The sequence below is a fragment of the Alligator mississippiensis genome, chromosome 9 (assembly GCF_030867095.1).
Source record: "Alligator mississippiensis isolate rAllMis1 chromosome 9, rAllMis1, whole genome shotgun sequence".
NCBI lineage: Eukaryota > Metazoa > Chordata > Crocodylia > Alligatoridae > Alligator > Alligator mississippiensis.
Genome location: NC_081832.1, coordinates 19,577,582 through 19,598,761, shown reverse-complemented (window position 1 = coordinate 19,598,761; position 21,180 = coordinate 19,577,582).

The following is a 21,180-nucleotide window of genomic DNA, read 5'->3' as shown; positions in this document are numbered from 1 at the left end:
AGAGGGAATTCATTTAAAATTATATAAAGAAAGAAGTTTCTGCAAGGCATAGTTAACCTGCGGGACTTTGATGTGTACAGCATCACTGGAGCCAAGAGGGTTCAAAAAAAGGATTCGTCTTTCATATAGGCAACAATACCACCCACACATAGCACAGTGCCTACTGAATCCAAAGGATATTCTCTTGCATGCTTTGAGGCATAAGCGAATCACTAACACAAGGGGGTAAGAACATGCTTTTCCCATGAGCTGATTATTCTCCAGTTATTTCCCATTGGGTTTCTGTTGCTGTTGCCTGAGCTAAGAGGCTTATAGCTCTTAGCTCAAGGTAGATAACTGATTCAAACCTCTCTGGGAGATCCTGCCACTAGGGAAGGATGGAGCATCACAAAGGACCTGGTTACACTGGCACACCACTTCCCTTCCATGTGCACAGTGAACTTTAACACCACAACACTGTTGCTGAACCCAGGGTTGTGCCATCTGAATACTGGCTGGCTCTTGCCTTGCCAGGCCCCTATTTAACAGTGCATTGGTATTACTTTTTTGTTAACTGCCTGGGAATAGCCCAAGATTCTTAATCTTGCCTGTACCCCTCCTTCCCAGTGCAAAGCTGAACTTCTGTTTAATTTGCTGCTACCACAAAGGCTTTCACAGCTCTCCCTAATAAGAAGCAGTAGTTCCTCTTGACTTAAACTGATGGGGCATATGGACCTGGGCAGCGTCTCGTGTCTCCGAGAGGCCAGACCAAGTTGTTGGATAACAGATGATGTGCCACTGCCTGAGCGGCTTTGAGCTCTCCTAGATCAGCACTCTGCCCGCCTGTTGGTATGGTAACGGCCCTTTATTTAGTGGAACACGCCATCCATATCACCGTCTAGCTATTTGTACTTGTCTAATTATTATTACTCTTTGCATTTTCTTCCAGTGGATGAGTAATGGAGGAGGGTTAGAGGGAAGGGAAGGTACAGGGGGAAGAGAGCAGTGATTTGTGGGATAGGTATCTCATCTTTGAGAGGAGAACATTTATCTTGTTGAGCTTCAACAAGAAGCAGAACAGCCTGCGAACACCAGTGTGAATGTGTGTTAGTGTGTGTGTGTATGTACATGTGTACATGTCAGCCCAGAGGGACTGACAATGCTGCAGGAGGTTGTTATATGTACGGTTGTTTTGCAGCATGAGGCAACATGCAGGAGTCATTCATACTTTGATCTTTTAAATGTTCATTAACGTAGAAGCGAATTGTTCTGAAAGTAAGTCACCTACACCCCCACAATCTAAGCAGCTGCTGACTCCAGGCCGGTGATTCTCAACCAGTGTGCTATGGCACCCTGGGGTGCCTTGAGACCCTTTGAAGGATGCCGTGAGGTGCCATGCAATGTTAGCACGGTCAGGTGTGGAAACATGATTCACAAGATGAACCCAGAGATTCCAAATAGGAATGTATAGTATTAAAATCATTCTGTCCTGTTGGGCTCTGAGTTCTTTGCAGTAGAAACAATTGTTCTGTGATTTTTTATAATAAAAAAGGTAACAATTAGAAGCTGGGCTTCTTCAAAGGCTACCTTGAATGTAAAAAGGTTGAGAACCATATCCAGATTCTAATCCATATGATGGCTTTGACTTTCTGTAATACTCTTTCTACTCCTGCAAGGGTGTAACAAATTACTAATCCCTAGAACCAAAAACAGTTCTAGGTTGTTCAGGGCAGTAACTCTGGTCTTCATTGGGACAGCAGATGTAGCTTTTATCCAGTCTTGGTGAAGTTGCACGTGCCAACGTTCCTCATACAGGACAACCAATATGCACTGAGGAGATCTTCTGTTAGGGCATCTTACTGTTCTCTTCTTCTGTGCAGGTATAAGAACAGATGATTGGATGGATGGGGGAAGGGTGCTTTTGCTTTCCTTTGTGCCATGGGGGACAGGCTGAAGGATATTTTACAGAATTTGGGGACAATGATTTCTTATTGAGCAGAGAACAAAAAGTAAATGAGCACAGTGCTGACCATGCTGAAGAATGGTGTGATTCTGGTTTATTCTGTACTGAGCCAGTGATGACTGGGTATTTTTGTTCATTTGAAGTGTCAGTTATCCATATTTACCACTGTACACTGTTATAATTGTAATGGCTGGGAGAAGTCTCACAACGATTAGCTATCTGTTCCTTCGTTGTCATAGTGTACAACTGAGAATTTGTACTCGAGGTACAAAATCCGCCTCCTATCATGAGCAATAGGTTTAAAATGGGCTAATTTTATTTAGTTTCTTTGTTTCCGTTCTTGTTGTCACTTTATCCTTTTAGTAGGATTTACTTGTTTGCAGTGGATGGATAACAACACATGACTACATTCCTAGATGTAATGCAGAATTCAAGAGTCATACCATTATGGCAATAGGCTACCCCAGGTTGTGCACTAATACACTATTAGTGTAGTTCTTAACATTGTGCATCAACGCCCTGCTGTAACTGTTATCTGAAATTTGAATGGATGAAGATGAGGCAATGGCCCTCTCTGAACATTTAAGCAAAAATGAGGCTCTTGCAAATGTATTGTGGGGATTTTATTTCAATATTCACCAACACCAAACAGGGATATGATGAATAATTTAAATTATTCCATTGCAGACTTTATACAAATATGAAGAGAGCTGTGTGTTTGATTTTCCATTGGTCTGATCTGTTGTTTTTTTAATCAATGGATAGAACAGACGAGATTTATATTTACACATGCACTTAAGAGCTGCATGATCACATTGGATTTCATATTTGTTATCTTGCTCGCTATAATTACTTAGAACTTAATGGTAACAGCAGGTATAGAACTTTGATCTGGCTTTGTATCAGCCTAACTCAAAACCTCCTTTTCAGAGTAGGCCTTTTGCAACATGGATTTTCAGTTCAGATTCCACCTGGCAGGAAACACTACACAGCAAACAGCCAATTGTGTTACAGTTCACAACCACTATATACTCTCCAAAATGTTTGTACATGATTAAGACATTTGCATATTTCTTTTTAGCCAAACATGTGCAGGAACTGGCCTGAAAGCAAGAAGTATCTTCTGCAAAATTCATTTTTCCTCCCACATCCAAACAAACCAAACCTAGAGAAACTGAGCAAGACACAATCACCTTTATCTTAGAATTGCCGGTGATTGGAGTACTTATCTGGATATGAGACTGTTAGGTGTAAGTCAGTGCTCTAAATCAGACAGGATGAAGACTTGAATTTGTCTCTGATGTCTTGGGTGAAAATTGTAAGCAGTGGCTTGCTCTTGTTGGATCTCCTCTCTCTTGCTTTGACCAGAAGTTCCATCTAGGATCTGAAAACCTTTTCCAACAAAAGCTTTGTCACAATGGAAACTTCCTATGGGCCAACTATTTTGTCACATTGGTATTTTTTCATGAAAATCTAATTAATCAAACATCCCCAAACAGCTTAAGGAATCACTAAAATCAATTCATCGAATACCCACCAACATTTTCCTAGATAGAAAACTTTAAAAAAAAGCCACAATCAAAAGAACAATTAAAAATATTTATCTTACTTTGTGAAAACAAACAAACAAAAATCATGGAGGTCCTGAGCTTATTTTTCCAATTCTGTTGCAATATTTTTCCATCAGACATTACCTTCAGATTTCACATTGTCACTTAGAGCAGACTCCTCCTGTTTCTTTAATGGAAGAAGAATCTTGTTTGCCTTCTGGCCATCTGTATTTGGCTAAGGTCACTAATGTGCAGACAGAAGTGTAACTCTCTCCTGTAACTGAGAAAGCTTTGCAGGAAGCATTCTGAGTTACAACGATCCACCGGACCAAACAGAAGTTCAGTGTTGGTCCCAGGGAGAGGGGAATCTAACTACCGGCTGCCAGCCTGTAGCTGGTTTCCCCTAGCTACAGCCCCTCCTTTCTCCCAGCCTGTCCCTGGTTTCAGAATGGGAGGGGAAAAGGGAGCGGGGCAGAAAACCCCCCAGACTGAATTCCCTCCACTCCCTTTCCCTCATCCCATTCTAAAAACAGCTCAAGGCTGGGAGGCAGTGCAGACACAAGTTACAGAAGATGCTCTGTTTTGGAAAGTCTTCATATTTTTGCCAGATCAGCCATTTTTTAAGCTGTCTGCAGCTGTGCACTTGCGTTTGGTCACAGCTATAGACTGATTTCTGTGGCCAGATTGGGCCAAAATTGTCCCTTCTGTCTGTGCCCTGCTGGCTCTTAAAACTCATTCTTAAAGCTCTTTCTTTCAGCTGTGAGATAGTTGTGACATGCACTGGAAATAACTTGCCCTAGGTGCTCCACGGTGTTGGCAGTCCTCAGGATGGCATGGAAAACTAAGAACAGCCCAGTGCTCTTGATTGTCTTATCAGTTGATGATATAGAGGAAGATTCTTTCCCTGCCAAAAAAGGGAACACCAGGTTCCCCAACGCTGCATTGATGTCATACAAAAAGCAGCAAAAATTATTGTTGCATAAAGTTTGGACTATGGTATATCAGAGCTGTTTTTTCTTCTACCTTTGGGATCCAAAGTCACTCTTGTTTGAGGACATACGTCAGTATTTGATGATCTAAAATTTACTTTAGATTATTCACTTATCAATTACTTTCACCAGCCCCATGCATTTGTATTTGCAGGTATCTGACCTGGATGCAAAGAACTGTCTACAGTCTTTAGTGAAGTAAGGGTTCCCACACCTGAATTCCCTTCCATATCAGAAGGCTTTTCTAGGAGTCAAGAAAAGCAGTATAGCACCGTTTTTATATCTTTCTTTCCCCTCCACCTTGCTGCCCCCAAATATATGCACACACAAATATTTATGTTTTTAAGAGTTCAGTGAAATCTCCAGTGTTTGACAGCAGAGAGAAGGTGAGTGCCTTATCTGGCCCAACGTGCATGTGTCCTAAAGCGTAATGCTTACTTTCTATATTTGCCTTTATGGTATCTCATACAGAGACATCATATGGTACTTGGCAACCACTGCTAGTAAAAACCAAATCGAGCCACTGCTGCAATTAGGTCAAGGGAAACTATTATATTTTTAACCAAGTCAGACACAGCATCCTCAGGGACGCTACAAACATGAGACCCGTGAGTACTGAATGTATGCATCGCGTTTCCTACACCGTTCATGTTGCAGCATGACTTGCAAGATAATATTCACAGCCTTGAGGCCCATCTTTGCCTAAATATTTACCGTCAAAGGACAGCTACAAGAGGTTTCTTTGGCTGCAGTGCCAGTTCCATTGAGTTCGTGTAAAATGAGGCCCTCACTTTATGAGGGAACAGAAATAATTTTAAGCTTCAAAACTGTAAGGTGATATTGTCTGTTGCAATCAAAAATCAATGCACTCAACCATAATATCTGCTTGTACTTGTATGTTTCTTGGTAAATGAATTAGAACTTCCTTGTTGGCTGAATTTGCCAGTAATTGCAACTTACAGCTGATCACCTTCTTCTCTCCCATGTACTGTTACACAAAGAGGGCCAGCATTTTGAAAGTCCAAGGGCCATACTTTGCCTATTCCTTGTTTTATGTGACTCAACAAGGGGAAAGACAAAAGACCTCTGATAAAAAATGCTCTCGGCGCAAGCCAATCAGAGGGCAAACCACAGTAACGGCCAATTATGATAGTATTATAAAAGATGGCATTACAGCACTGAAAGTATTGATTGAACCTTTGGCTATTGCAGACATTGAAAGAGAAAGAAAGAATGAGGGCGAGATCAATATATGCATCTTTAGACCTATTTATCTCTGGGTGATTTTCTCCATTCGCCTTCCTGTTCGATATGGCATAATTTACCTTCATAAAGTGTTCAGCGTCAGGGGTCCATTATCAGAGTAATCAGTTTTGATTAGTAGAGAAAGGGTACAAAATTGTTTAGCCTCTAGATAGCACTGTGAAAAGTGAGTAAACTATGCTTGACAGCACCTAATGCAGTTAGAATGTAGACTTAATTTGATTCCAATTCTTTATGGCTTTCAGTGATTTCAAGCATCTATTGGTTTGTTAGAAAAATATAATAGGAAATGGGCCGTGGCAGGTGGGAGGGGAGAGGGAGGAGAGAGATAATTTAAGTTTGCAGGATGCAATTTTCCTCAATATAAACATTCTAATGCAATTTGATACCCATTGTGTTTTGGTACACCAGACGGGAGCTTTTATTTTGCAGATTTATTTTTAGATCTTGGAGTGTGTACATGGGGTAACCCAGAATGGATAGTTTGCTGTCGATTTCCATGCTGGTTGCTGAGCTTCCAGACCAGACTTACAGTGTAGGTCTGGAAGGCATGGTTACTGTATTCTCTTTTCTGTGCTTCAACTGACTGCAACAGTCTCCTATGCCTTGTATTCACCACCTATAAAATGGGATGCTAAGGCTTATTTTGTTAACATTTGCAAAGTATTTTGAGATCCTCTAATTGTCCTTTGCATTACCTTCATCAAACAGTGACTAATGCTATTACGACTAGAAATTACAATTAAGATTTTATTAGATTTGGTGAGTTTTAAAGAGCTGATTCAGTCTCTGCTGCAATTGGTGATGCATGCAGCCTCAATCAGAGCAGTGGTGCAATCCATGCACTTCTCTTCTTCCCATAATTGGTTTGTCCAAATCTTTAGACAGGTCACTATAGCTCCCTGACAAAACTGTCAAAGGCAACCAGTATACAAGTTACTTCTCTACATTGTTCATGTTGGAATCTGTGATTAGTGTAAATCAACAAGCATGGTTCAGTCTTTTCCCATCTTCACGTTATAGTTTAATGATGCTTTAACTAGAATTGTTCACCTGCAGCCTTTATTTGTCCTCTTGAACTAAGGAATGGAACGTGATTTATATTATGGCGAACTTAAATGCGTTTTGCAATCTAAGCATGTTTGATTAAGCATTTTTAATTCGCTGTATCTTCCAACTGTAACAGGATTTACCATATAATAAGCCTGGATAATTTTTGACTAGTAGTACCATTGCTAATTATACATGCAAGGAGAGGAACTATTACATCAGATACTTGCATGTGTTAAGTGATCCTTTGAGGGGTTAAGAAGGAATCCCATTCATAATATTGATCATTTGGCTTTGCATAGAGAAGGAGATTGTATTCCTCTGAGAGGTCAAAGACAAGTTACCAAACTTAATGGGCTAACTCTTGATATTCTAAGAAATAGAGGCATTGTCTTCATTCTATACTTACCTATAAGTTTTTTTCCTGTTTGGTTTTTCTTCACTTGCTCATTTTATTTCTCTTTTTTTATAAGATAAGAGTGGCAAGCCCTTTAAAGACAGAAAAATGAGATAAAAGAAGAATGCTGATAAAAAAAAAAGTCTTTGGAGTTATACAGTGGAAGGATACTCAGTTGCCCTGTAACAGCTGAGCACAAAAGAGGCATACGTATTCTGTGCAATTGACTGCTGCATGGAGATAGCAGGACTAACTCTGAAGTTCCTTGATGTAGTGGAACTGAGCTGAGCTGAGTCGCTGGTTCCTCAGGTTGGCAGTCAGCACCGATACTCAGAGCCCATCTCTGCTTGCCTTATTGGAATTGATAAGCAATGCATCAGGGGCTGTTATCCATCATTTCAGGGTTCAGAGATTAGGCCCATAAACCCATACGGCAAATGGGGAAATCCATACTTTATTAGATGTGTTCCAGTCCCCTCCGCCCCTTTCTCTCTTTTTACAGTAAACTGACATGAGGATTTAATTTCAGCCTTGCATTAGATAAATAATCAATTACTGAGAGAGGCAGGGAGATGAGTGAGGCGGCTAGGGCACTTGGTAGGTCAATGTGAACATGCCTGGTGTGTGAGCAGTGCTGAGGCACAGAGGCACAGGGTCACCTGCAGCTGTAAAATTTTATGTGAATGTAAAATTGACAATAAAACCTGAGTGCATGGACTCCCACTGTATTTAACTGAAGCTTTTAAACCCTTCTCACACACCCATGTTCTTCTTTTGAGAGAGAGATTTAGGACATCAGCAGCTGGAAGGGAAAGAAATGGATGTGCCCAAACTAGGGGAAGGTGGATATTAGAACCAGTCCAGGAGTCTGCCTTGGCTTCTGGAAGTATAGAGGCAATCTGGGCCACTGGAACTTGATTGCAGAGTGAAATTCATCTCTCCTGAGAGCTGGCCGGTGTTCTACATGCCATTTGCACCTTTGCCCAGAAGCAAATAGATTCCTTGCCACCAGCAAGTTGCTGAATGGTGTCCTACAATGTATTTTTATCTGGAGAGCTTTAGGTCTGAATTTAAAGCTTATAAATTTATTTTTATCTGAGAGATTATAGTCATAGGTTCATCTATACTGATTAGGGAATGGAGGTACACTGTTACGTACTCTCATGATTTTATTGGGTCTTGAACTATTTGGTGGTGAGTTTATCGTCTCAGCTTCTGGATATGACTGCATGGGAATCTCTGCTTTCATTGAAAGAATTTCTAACCTTTGTGAGTATGGAGAATGTGGGTGGAGAGTGTGGTTTCTGCATTAGATCTGAATTCAAGACAGGTGATGGTAGAAGCATCATGGGCCAAGGCAGCAGCAATCTGATGGTGAATTTATTTCCACCTGGAGAACCCAGAGCTGGCCATTAGGGTTCTACTGTTGGGAATTTAGTTCTGGCTATAAAAAGAGGGACAGTTCCCAGTGAATGACAAGGAATAACAGGGCTGAAAGGAAAAAAATATGTATTTGGACGAGTGTCTGTCCATAAATACTGACCTGGCAATCTTAATACTTCTTAATTATACATGAGCAGAGAGAGGTAGTTAGCCATGTTAATCTGAAGTTGAGCAGAAGGCTGGGTAGAGTAGCCCTGTAGGTCCATTCACAGCAGCTGACAAAGCAAGCTGCTGCTTAGGAAAGCATATGTCTCCAAATCAGTCTAAATGGTGCCATTTTGCCCTTCCTTCTGTCTGACTTTGGCTACCATTGTCCTCCTGCTTTACCTGTGGTAGGTTAGACTGTTACACCTTATGTTTATGTCACGGCTGACTGTAGCTTTACTAATACATTGGACAATCAATTTGTATGGCCTAGTTTGGATAGGGATAACCCTGCCTTTGGTTGGGGTTTGGATTAGGTAACCTCTGAAGGTCCATTCCAGCCCTACTTCTCTATGATTCTGACTCCTTAATTAGTTAACTCTTCTAGTCAGGAAACAAAATATAATGCCTGATGCAGTGACTGGTGGCTTATCACACCTCATATATCAAACCACAAATAGGAAATGCTGGAATTCTTGCACACAACCATTCACAAGCAATCCAGAGGCAGGACCACATGTGATGTAAACAGAGCACTCATTGGTGCTGTGTATTCCTTCATTTTTTTTGCTTTTCTCTAGTTAGGTTGTAGAAAGTTCACAAACCAAAAAAGTACTAAATCTGCCTGATAAGTGGCTCGTGTGAATTATTCTCCCTGCTCTAAAAACGGACAAATTAAATAAAAGGAAGATTGATTTCTATAAACCATTGTGATTATAGCCCGGACAATAAGAGAAGCTGTTTTGAATTTTCAGTTAAACAAGTTTAACCTGGAAGCTATTGTTGAAGTATAAATATCAACAAATTATCTTCCTGAGATGCTAGTTTAATAGCTTCAAGATGTTGGTTGTGGCTGTGTAGATGGGACGTTAATGTTTGAATCAGTTGTGACAGATAGGTGCTTTTGACATTGTTCCTGTGTGTTTGGAAAAAATGTCTGTGAAAACAAGAGGTGAGTGTATAACACAATAGCTGCCATGAATATTTATTGGGGTCCCACATCAACCAAATAACCAATTCGTTGGGATCCCATGTCAACAAAACACTTTAAACATGTATAATTTGAAACATTCATCTTAGAAAGCAAAGTTCCAAGTCATGTGCAGGAGTATTGCATATACCACATTAACAGTTTGCATGCACAAATTATTCACGTGATAGAAATTGGAGGGCTTAACTAGATAAACCCCATATCACTTGTCCAACCCAACCACAAAACTGTTCAAATTTTAGAATCACAGTCAGTAGAATAATGAGATGCTTGCAGTTCGCATGTGAGAAAAAGCTAAACTAATCAAGCTGAGTTAGTCTTTATTAATCATTGGCTCATCTCCAGTTATAACCAAATATAAACTAAACATGTACTATTCCTACCTGGGTGAAGGAAGACTATGAAAGAGCTTATTTACATCCTACAAGCAGCACTGTCTAGATTTTGAGGGGTTTCATTTCAAGATGCAAACTTTACAGCTTCCCCCTCATTACATTGGGTCAAGCTGAATTCCTGGACAAGCCATCAGTCTGAAAAAGTGTGGATCTAAACACTGAGGCTGCAGCTCATAATCCTGATCAGAGGAACACATGTTACCTGCACTGAGCAAAGATCACTACATCTACCTTCAGCAACACTTACCTGCTTTGCTTTTAAGCAGGCATTCATTTTTGGCCTTCAAGATGTAAGTGAAGTAACATTTTTCAGCAGTTAAAAGATGCCAGCTGAGTAAATAAATCAGATCAATCACAGATCAGTTCACCATCTTCCCAAAGTTCACCCATGATAACAAGACTCATGGCATTTGGATAATAAATCCATGATCTAAGGGCCCTTGTAATCATGTTCAGGAATTCAGACAGAGGCATTAATGATGCAAATATAATAACCTTTGAAAAGGGAAAGATCTTTGGGGAAAAATCAAAGGGCAGCCAAGTGAAAGAGCAAACTAGAGAAACTTTATCCTTGGAACCCTCCACGCACACTTATCATGCCCATTAGAACCTCCTGTTTTTTAGCTGGTGTGAACAATTTGGGAAAAATGTATCTCTAAGCAAGTTGGGTAAGAGGAAATGTGAGAGAAGGACAGACTTTCAAGATAGCACTTCACCTAATTCTGTGAAACCATATTATAAAGTGAAGATGGTAGTACAGTTATATTGGTATAAAGATGCTTTATATGTTCCTGTACCAGGATACATGCATCTATGCTAAGAGGTATACTCTTATTGAACGGTTCGGATCCAAAATCATACCTGTAATCCCAGCCTTATTTATACTAGTTATAAACTTGGTGTAGACTTGGGTTGCCTGTACATGAGTCGGGAGGCTGCTCTCCTACAGTGCATAGGAGCAGACTTGATTAATCGAGTTAAGTGTGCTAATTTGCATGCTCCAGCCAGCCTCTGTGTCTCATGTATCAGTGTCGCTGCACTTCAAAATGGCTGTGGGAGCACTTTAACTAAAGCTTGTTTGATGGAGCTTTAGATAAAGTACACCTGCCACAATTTTGAAGCATGGGGACGCTGATACACGAGATGCTCTGAGCGTTTTAATTAGAGTGGCTCTTGGAGCCACCTTATCCTGAAAAGCTGTGCTCTTCCTGGATGGAATGAAAAGTAAAGAAGCCAGGGGCTGGGCTGGGGAGTCAGTTGCCAGGCAGATTATAATGTATCAAAAATCCAATGTCTATGTGTAGTCCATGATCTCTAGTATCCAGGAGGTTGATGAAATGGAGCTCATAGGCTCGTCTCTGGGAAGTGTTGTGTAAGTTTCCCTTGAGGATCAGGATTGAGAGATTGGAGAGAGAGTGGCCCTCCTCTGAGAAATGTGCCCCCACCAGTAATTGAGTGTTTCTGTCTTTGATAGATTTCCGGTGTGCGTTCATTCTGGTGCGCAGTTGTTGTTTGGTCTCTCCTACGTATTTTCCATCAGGGCATTTGGTGCATTGGATGAGGTATATCACATTCCTGGAGGTGCAGCTGTAAGATCCAGGGATGCTGATGGCTCTGTTGTGGGGTGTAGTAATAGTGGGGGTGGTGGAGATGTGTTGGCAGGTTTTGCATTTCTTGTCCTGGCACGGTCTGGATCCTTTTGGTGTGTTCTGGGCTTGAGGAAGTTTGCTTCTGGTGATGAGGTTGGCGAGGCTATAACCTACACCCCTGCTTGGGGGACATTTTAACTAGTCTGTCCTTCTTATGTATTAAGCATTGTTAAGTTTATAATTGTCTTTTGTTGACCACAAGAGGCAGGAGCAGAGAGAAGAGAGGATTCTGCCAGAAAAGTGTTGGGTTGGGGGGAGGGAAAGGTTGTCTTTTTACTCTATGAAGGTACCAGCACAATCCTATTATAAGCTTTGTCCCTTTAATCTCTCCCTTCTGGATGACAAGAGTCATCTATGACACAGAAATATTTGTTTGTCCTGCTGTACCCCTTTGATGCAGTATGGAACACATTTGACTACAAAGGATGTGGCTTGGGTTGTGGCCCAATCACAAACTGGTGCAGATTATGTCTAGAGAGAGTGGTCATCTACAGATGACACTTGTCCTGATTTTTTTCCTGTTCTTCTGCAAGAAGAACCTTATTATACCTGTTCTTCTACAAGAAAATGGTATAACCTGCCTTAAGAAAATTGCGTCCACACTAGGAGTTGTACAGCTTTTTGATAATAGTGCTTCTGTCACCGATCTGGATCTAATGGGCCTCTGCTTTGAGGGGTGATGCTCCTCTAGCTTTCTACTCTTGCACTTTGTTTAATTTATTTTCCAGTCAGAAATGTGGTTGGGCACTTAAACTGCCCTCATGCACTTGGAAAGCAAGTCTCCCTTCTGGAATATAAAGATCGTGGGGTAGGAACTGCCTCGCTGTGGTTTTATAATGGAATATAGCCCTTGTTTCAGTTACAGCCTCTCCGGGCACTGCTGTAATCCATAGCATTCCATTCGGAACCAATTCTGGGCCCGTAAAAATGCTCAAGGCTTTACATCATTTGTGGAATATGGTCAAATCTCCTTTCTATTCTGTGTCTGTGATTTGTACCATGGAGTAACTAGGTTTGCTCGGTTGGCTGGAATTCTAAAACCAAAAAAGAGTTCAGAATCTAGCATAACTTTGAAAAGAGAGCCTTTATTTTTCTTTACTTGCAAAGACAGTGATTTATGTTTAGTTACCAAAACTAGTAAAGTTACCCCTCAAAAGCTTCAAATTTACACATTTATCTCAGACAAAAACTTGTGTTCACAGACAAGTTTGAGGTTTGGAACAGCAGCTTCTCTACAGTGCAGTTTTATCTGGTACCTGCAAAAAAAACCTGACGCCTTTGTGTAAAATAACAAAATATGTTATTCAAAACCTTCCTATCTCTTACAGGTATTAGCAAGACAGTTTATGAATTTCTCTTATGAGCAGGGTTAGAGACTTTAACAGTACTAGAAATCTAAAAGTGCTGGAAAGGTGCTTTATTAATTTAAGGGAATAGATGTTTTTAGTATCTCCTTTACAGTGTTTGCACAGGAGCTGAGAGGACATTAGCTTCACTTGGCTAAATTTCCTGTGGGTAATATACAGTTTCTCAATTTTTGCCTGTCCCGGATGATAGCTAATGAACTGATGAAATCATGCATTTTCCTCCCCAGATTTTAAACCAACTTTAAGTTAACAGTATAGCAGGTAATATGTAGGCTTTCTAACCCATACAGGTTAACAATAGAGTTTACATTTTATCCATAGTTTTTTAGTTAACATTTGACCCAAGTTAGTAGTGCACAGAAATTACCATCTGACCAGGTTGGTACTTGAGGTAACTTGGATGGTCATATTGAGATCCTAGGAGAACTGTGGTGGAAAATAAAATTAAAACTCAACACTCAAGGCAAGAAATTTTAATGGCGATGGCTAGAACTGAAAAAAAGCTTGAGCTGATCTATCCTCAAAGATACCTCTAAGTCAAGGGGCAGGAACATTGTGGGGGATACACAGGCCTTAAAGTTTAAGACACAAAACCAAGTAATAGTATTGACATTTTGTTTGTGTACTACTAAGGGTTGCAAGTGATTAAAAGTTAGGAAACAAAGGCCTTGCAGCTCAGAGTGCGCTTTCTAAGGACCAAATGGTCTATTCTGTCTTCCATTGCTACAATTCCCTTGACATCAGTGGAGGTACTCCAGTACACAGTAGCACAGTTTTGCCAATGCCAAATCTTTAGATAACTGACTGTATCCAGTCCTGCTTAGCTGAAAAGAGATAACGTTAAGAGAGTTTTAGGTGATGTTTTCAGAAGGAATGCTTTGCTTTGCTCTCCCTGGCAATGAAGCAAACAGGACAATTTTAAAAAGCATTGAATTCTGTATATATGCACACAGTGGCCACTAAAGATTTTATAGGAATTTTGAAAGATAGTGCCTGTACCTAAATTATCATGCAGGGCTTTTCAAACTGCCATTGTAACACAGTTATCCACAGTTCTGTATCTTTATGGGTGCACAGGCAGTGGGACAGAAGCATTTGGAAAGGTCACTATAACTGGTCTGCTGGATATTTTGTGGTTTAGGAATTCTGAGACTTTGGTTGCACCCAAAGGGAATGTCTAACATCAAAGGCATATGTATTTCTCCCTACATTTTAGGGTGGAGGAGAGTAAAGGCCTTTGTAAAAAGCAAACTGAATGTTGCAAACTGTAACAGCAAACTGAAATTCTGCTGAAGTCCAGGTCTGGCTACTATATTCTGTAAAAACTTTCTGGTTTTAGAAAGTAGTGTGAGCTTAAAAAAAAAAGAAAAAAAGAAAGCCACCCTTTATTCCGTCCCCAAAATAAAGAAAATGTAAGAGCATCCATGATGCATTTGAAGATAATGAACTGGACAATTTGTTTAGGTAGTTACCTCTTAAAAATCAGTTTATGCACCTCAGTTCTGGAACCATATTCTTCCAGTCTTGAGCCTGTCCAGAGCAGGGCCCAGAAATGGCACCAGCATTTTAAGCTGTGGACATAATTCATTCTCATAAGAATGTAGAGTGGAACCATCAGATTTGTATATTTGTTCAAAACAAGACTAAAACCTAGATATCCGGGTACCAATTATATTGACTGGGCCATGTCTCTCTCCAATTAGAGTGCTCACTTGGTTTCTCGGCTCTGATCAACTTTAACTATTTAATTATTTATATTAGGAGCAACAGCTTCAATAGGAGAGATGGAGCAATGTACACTGTAACTCACTAGTTAGGGAGCTCCCATAACTGTTCCTGTCCCTGCTCTGAATCAAGCTGAGAGGCATGTGAACCTAAATCTCCTGAATCCTGGGGAAGTGGCCTAACCAGCAGGCTTTCAGGTATGAGGAGACCACTCCTTCCATTATTGAGCAAATGGGGCAGAAGTCTTTTTGTGCACCTATCCTGAAAAGCTGTAAGTTTTTATTTTGGAAATATCAAAGTGAAACCTTCAGTATTTCTAGAATTAGCCTGAAATGTGCTAATACAAGGAGTTTCATAATTTTCTTCACTGCATTTACCAGTGAATAAACTGATTTGTCAAAGGAACTTTGTTCAGTTTGAGGTGTCTTCCTTGCGCTTCTGGTTTTCTCAAACCTAGGGTGCTACCAGGGTCAGCTTGTCCAAGGCCAGGTGGTGGTAAAAGGAAGGATTAGCTTCCGGCAGGTCTTACTTAAAGTACAAAAAAGACCACTTCTTATATGGCCAGAACCCTGACCTACCAACACTTTTACTATGCTAAATGTTGTGTTTCCTCCAAGCCCTCTGGAGAATCAAGGCTTGTGTGGACTCTCCTTTGGACAGTTTTACTCCTGTCTCTTTCTAAGAACTGAAAGTCCAGGGCTCAAATCATCATGCAAAAATAATACATTTGGGAGAATTAACCAAGCTTTCTTTTTTAATATATGAAATATTTAATACATTTTAAATGAATGCTGTGAAGGGGGGGTGTTCTTGGTTTAGAAAAGCTTGTTAGCCAATTAGTTAATATTCATACTCTGCTTTGGAAATGAGAACACTTGAGAAGTGGCAAATACTGCAATTACCCTACTTACCAAGGTAAGAAACTAGCAACAGACAGAGCTGCCCCTCATCCAGAAGGGATGTAGTCTGTATATTGCTACCCTGTCACTACTGAAGCAAAAAAGAGAAAAATCGGAATTCTAGCCCTGTCTGAAAAGTAAAAGGGACAAATTAGTTTCTTGTCACTGTGCTGCAATAAATACATTGTCATTTTTATACCCCAGTGAATCATATTCTCCATTTCCCCCGTAACTATTATACAGTCTGCTGGCAGTACATCATTTTTTGGTAATTTTATTTTCGCCAATTGTTTTATGAAATTTTTGAGTTTTATGGACACTAAAACAAATCTAGCCTGCGAGTGTTATAGCCCTTTAAATCACCAGCAGGAAATCTCAAGGTTCCTCCAGACTGTGAGAGAAGGAGCCTTTAGGAAAGAAAGATTGCTCCTAGCTTATAAACTGAGCAAAAATCCAGAGATAAGTTTGTAAAAGGGACATACATCATCACCGGCAAAAACTGGGACGTAAAACAACATCTCTCTGCTCAGCTCCCTTAAGAATAAAAATGGATTTTTATTTAGCAGAAGCACTAAAGTAGTTGGAGAAAGGAACACACAAGCTTTTCCATGCTTTCTTAACCATAACAATTCTTATTTCCTATGGAGCCAGTGTGTCAGGCAGGACTTGGGTCAAATTGCGGATAGTTGTAGTTCCAATTCAGAGAAAACGAAGCCTAGAAGATTAGGATTCTGAATCCCTACTTTTATGCATATAGCAGTGGGATGAATTTGTTCCTCATGCTAATGAGGAACTGATGATACTTAGCCACAACAAACAATGTTTTAGGCAAAATTCAGTTTCTCATCCTTAACTTTTGTTAATGCTTTTCATTGCTAATTGGCTGTTTTGCTGGCAGGATCTTCTTTGAGCAGAGGCAGCTAATCTCTCAAAATTTCATGGAAGAAACTAGTCAGACTGCAACTAAGAGACTTTCATTGCTTGCTACTAGTTTGAATTTGAACACAAAGTTCTAGAAATGGAGGAACAGGGCTTACAGAATTCATCACAGAAATCTTCCATTCATCCTTCACTAGGAGAAGTCTAGCTTGCCATGCTGTTTCGTTAGATCCTTGTTTTTCCAAGGAAAAAAGGAATGTGGCTCTCAAGACGAGAAAAAGATTGAAACAGAATAGTAAAAGCATTGACCAAGGACAGAACAGGGTAAGACGACCAGCCATTTATCTTTTCAGGGTTATTACAATAGCTAAGATTACTAGATATAATAATACAAGTGGAACCAGGTTGCCATTTCACTATCTGTTAAAGTAGAATATATACAGAGCACACAACACTGCATAAAAGCCAGATAGAGATTGCCCTGGAGGAAATATTCTATGTATACATACAATATAGATTTACTTACAGGTTTAAAATTTAATGTGGCTCTCCTTGTGATCTCAAAAGGAATTTTCCTATAGCATCAGGTCTGATTGGGAGATTTCCAATAAAAAATAGTTTTGTTGAAATCAGAACTTTTCATTGGAACAGTCCAATTTGGAAGAAACTTTTATCAGGAAAGGTTTAACAGCTCTGAAATGGAAAGTCCACTAAAAATGAGAACAAATAAGACCAATTGACCAGATTAGTCAGTAGCCTTGAGGATCAGGACACTCACCTGAGATTCAAGATTTAAGTCTCTGTAATGTCAGCTTCAATCCTGCAATTTGACCTGGTTATCCCATGCCCCAGACACATACCCTGACCACCAGGTTCTTAGTTATCCTGAGGTATGGAAAGAGGAAGAATCAGCATTTCTCTCTCTAGCCATCTAACCTATATTTTTGAAAGGGTCATCTTGACGTGGAATGGGGAACTCATCAGTTCTCCTTTCACAATTTCAATTCTCCCCACTGCATTTTTCTTTTATAAGAACTTTTTTCTCCTTATACTTTTCTATTGGGCAGCTGATTGGTGTAAACTAGTTGAGAGTGGATTTAGGTTAGATATTAGGAAGAAATTTTTCACAGTAAGGGTGGCCAGGATCTGGAATGGACTTCCAAGAGAGGTGGTGCTCTGGAGCTTGGAGGTCTTCAAGAGGAGGCTAGATAGTCACCTGGCTGGGGTCATCTGACCTTGGTCCTCTTTCCTGCTAGGGGCAAGGGGTTGGACACGATGATCCATTGTGGTCCCTTCTGACTCTACAATCTATGAATCTATGAACCTATGGGCAGAGTCAAACAATTATAGTTTTAATGAGGCCATTTTGCTAATAGGTTCTGTTCATGTATCCTATTCTTTATTTAGGTGTCTGAATTTTATTATTTCAGATGGGATTTAAAAAAAGGCTTAGAGGAAAATAATCTTTTGAGATGAATTAAGAATGCACTAGAGTGGAGGGGTGGGGGGAGGGGGTCGCACGCAGCTGGATGCAGAGTAGAGGCTGTGGGGGGGTGGTGGATGGTGGCAGCAGTAGAGGCTGGTGACATGGTGGCAGCAGTAGAGGGTGGTGGATGGTGGTAGCAGTGGCCACCAAGTGCAGGCTTCCCCCTCCCTGTGTCTGACTGGCTGGATGGTGTCTGTGCAGCTTGTAGAGGGGCACCGCTGCCCTCGCCCCACCTTGGCCCTGCTCCTGGGAGGTGGCAGGTGGCAGCTCTCTGTCCTCGCCTGCCCGTGCGTACCTCCTAGGTCCTTTCCAAGTACCTCCTGCACTAGAAGTTCTACCCAAAATCTAAATTACAGCTGAGCCATAGAAATATTTTGATAATGGCTGATTTTTGTAATTCCTATTTACAATTTTTTGATGGGAGAGGGAGGGGAAGAATGTTGTCTGGAAATTATAAAGTAATTAGCAAATTGCCCATCAAGAATGGCGGGGAGGGGGTGAGGGTGAGGACAGAGGTTTGCGTCTGGCCCCTTCCCCCTGTCTGGGGCTAGAGCCATGGCTGCTGAGAACGGAGCTGTTCCCTTCCTCTCCCCAGGCCAAGGCCAGGCCAGGGCTGGGGTCGCTCCCCCCTGTCACTTTGGGCTGGGGCTGGGGCCATTCCCTACCTCCCCCCTGCCACTTTTGGCTGGGGCCTGGGCTGGGGCTGGTTCCTGCCTCCCCTGCACCACTTCAATTAGTTGCACCACTTCAGGCCAGGGCCAGGGCTCGTTATGGCGGAGGTGGTTGCGGCGGAGGTCATGGCCACGGTGGCAGTACCGGCAGGGTGCAGCCACTGGTCACCCCTCCTCCCCTTTTTGCTCTCCTCCCTCCCTTCCTCTCCTCTTCTCTGGCACCTTCCCCTCCCCACCAGCTGTTGTTACGGGGGGGCACTCCAGCCCCCGGCTCCAATGTCAGGCCAAGGCGGCAGTGGAGGGATGAGGCCAGTGCCACTGGCCTTGCTCCTCCACTCCGGCCCCAGTCCCCTCTGTTATGGTGGGGCTCTGCCATGTGGGGCAGGGTGAGGATAGCCCTACACAGCTCACACCCTGCACCCCCACTGCCTCCAAGGAGCAAGGGGGGGGGGGACCAAGGCCAAAGCCAAGGCCCCCTTGCCCCTCAGTCTCCGCTGTCATGGCGGCACTCTGCTATGTGTCTTTGGCTGTATAGATCACTCTAATTGGTTGCTGATTGGCTGCTGAGGCCAATTATCAGAGTACAAATTAAGCATTACTGACAGACTGACCAAGGCTTTTACAATATTAGAATTCTGAGATAAAAGCACAGTTGATAGGGAAAGATGAGCAAATATGCCTCTAGTCATAAATCTAGGAAACAGCACCTCTTTGGAGTTATAATCCCATTTCTGATAATGACTTGTTTCAGTAGTCTTGGGTCAGTCACTTTTTGGCCTTTCTTTCTTTTCTTTAAATGGTGAATAGCACCCCCACCCTCCCCCGTTTAATTCTCTGAATCATTATTTGTCAATACAGGATCAGCCTTTTTTGACAAAACATTTAATTTGACAATCAAAGCAATTTGGAGATGAAGTATCACAGTGCACGCATGGGGCCTTAGGTGCATAAGCAAAATAGGGGGAATACCAGTGTTACCCCTCCATATAATAGCCCAATGCTATTATGGGATATAAAGGACCTGGAATTAAATCCCTCTTTACATGATTCACAGAGGGGGTTAACCTGCCTATCTCCCAGGATAATGCCTTAAACAGTGGGCTATCAGGTAATCCAAGGGAAGTCTCTCTGAATCTGTCCTGCTGAAGATGTTGCACTTTTTACTGATAACTAAACATTTATTAGAGAAAAGACAGGAATATGAATGTCTTTTACCCAGGAAAGTTCCTTAACTACCAGTCTAGAGTGTCAATCTTACTTTTGCTTTCTGGCTGAATCCTTTAAGTCCTTTGCTGTGAATCTGGAGGGAAGGATTTGAACTCAAGACTCCCACAAACCTGGAGAGAGACCCAGGGGCCATAGGGCATAAGAGGGGAAAACCCTGTCTCCATCTCCTCTGGTGTTGAAATGGAATGTAAGTGTAGTCCCCAAAATCCTAATGTTTTATTTTTGAACTGTTAAAACTAATCATTGCGACATTTCCAATTTTTCTTCATTTTTTAAAAATTTAGCCAAAACTATTATCCAAATTCCCAATAATTTTGCTTGACCTGAAACTCTAGTTGAGGTGAGGAAACTATTTATTTTAAAAAAATCCTGTTTCAAAGGCAACATTAACACTTCCATACAAGAGTGTTCTATGGATTACTACATTTCAGAAAAAAATTAAGCCACTATGTTCAAACTTTACTAGTCTCATGTCCAACTTCTGGACGTCTTTGTAGCAATGAGCTATTTTGTACACATACTTCTATGTCCTCTTTCCTTTTTCAGACTAGTTTTGTTTTACATCTAGGTTATTCCAGGTGGATTTGAGCAATAGAAATAGCAGTTGTCTCACTTGTTGGCTATAAAATGTGAGCAGGTTAAAGTTTGCTTCTTTAACTGTATATTGAAGGGTAACTACCACTTGTGTGGAGTCCCACTGACATATGAGCAATGAAACAATGAGTAAGCACTTCTTAGTGTGAGGGAGAATCCTCTAATGCAGCAAAGTATTTAGAAATGTAAAGTTTTTTTTATGAAGCTTGCAAATACGCATGCACGCACACCGAAAACCTTGGACAGCAGGGGTATGAAGACTGTATGAATGTCTGGAAGTAAACAGAGAGAAGTAGATGTTCAAACATGAAGCTGAGGTATTTAATCAAGACTTATTTTCAGGAGCTGATGAAGTGGGTGCCTACATTTCAGGCTGTCCAATTTAGACCACTCTAGGCTACTTCTTCTGAAGTGCTACATGCCTGCACCCCCACTTCATTCAGAATCGTGTATGGTCTGGATTTCTGAAGATTCAGGCTCAAGAGGCCTGAGGCTGTGCATCCAAACTAGGTACTACTT